We start from the raw sequence: 1055 nt of genomic DNA on the forward strand, positions 1-1055 counted from the left end.
GATTTCTCACTTTCCTGCTCTCTGGCTCTGACTCTCTTTGGTGAGAACATGCCCTATGGGGGGTGGGGGGAATATATATATATATAACATGTAACACAGAGACAAAAACTGAAGGTCACTTGAGTTGCAAACACCAAATTATATGGCCAGTCTTGCTTTTTGAATCTATAGTTCCTTATATCTAAATTCCTTCCCTTCACCTTTTACTCATGCCCAAGTACATCTCAATGGCCCCCTCAGACTAGCATCTGGCTTGGGGATGAAGAAGTAGAGACTTTGTAACAAATTAGCAAGGGGTTGGTACTTCTCCTCTGTATCTATGAGTCTGGTATGTTCCCGCATGAGTCCTATTAGTTCTGATACTATTTAGTTTATTTAACTAGGATCAGAACACAAGGAAAGTTAACTAGTATTCATCTGATAGTGGCAGCTATGCCAGGTGAGTTACAGACCTTATTGACAAGGAGGCAAGGCGGGTAACACTGTTTCTAGCGCTGAGATGCGCAAGCAGAGGCTCTGACCCACTAAACTTCGTCAAAGTCACGCAGCTAGTAAGCAACTTTGCACACCCGTGCATCCACGATACAGTAAAGGTACCCCGTGCACTCATACAATGAGTGCTGCAAATCTGACCAACGGAATTCAAGGCACTAACAAGTAAATAAGCCAGCCTTTCTTCAATCCCAGTTTAATTTCCTCTGGCCAATCTTTAGTTGCAAGTTATGTTGAGTCGTGAAAGCCGAACCTTTCAAATATTGTGATAGCGAGTCCTACAAAATCGAACGCAAGGAAAGGTGAGGAGGGCGATTAAGCTGGACGTGCCGTTTGTATTGCGGAGAGAACGAAGTTTCTCTTTTCTGAGTTAAGTACCGACTTCCGCGACCGTTCCAAACGCAGACGTTTAGCTCCCACTGCATTAGGGGAAGCTTGAACCACACTAACCATTTAAGGTCAAGCAAACAAATGGTCAGCTCTAACGTGCGTTGTGCAGGGTTTTCATCTCAGAGGTGAAAGGATCGCTATCTCGAGTGCAACCCTACAGTCCAGACTCAGAA

The sequence above is a fragment of the Tupaia chinensis genome, unplaced genomic scaffold (assembly GCF_000334495.1).
Source record: "Tupaia chinensis unplaced genomic scaffold, TupChi_1.0 Scaffold000076_1, whole genome shotgun sequence".
NCBI lineage: Eukaryota > Metazoa > Chordata > Mammalia > Scandentia > Tupaiidae > Tupaia > Tupaia belangeri.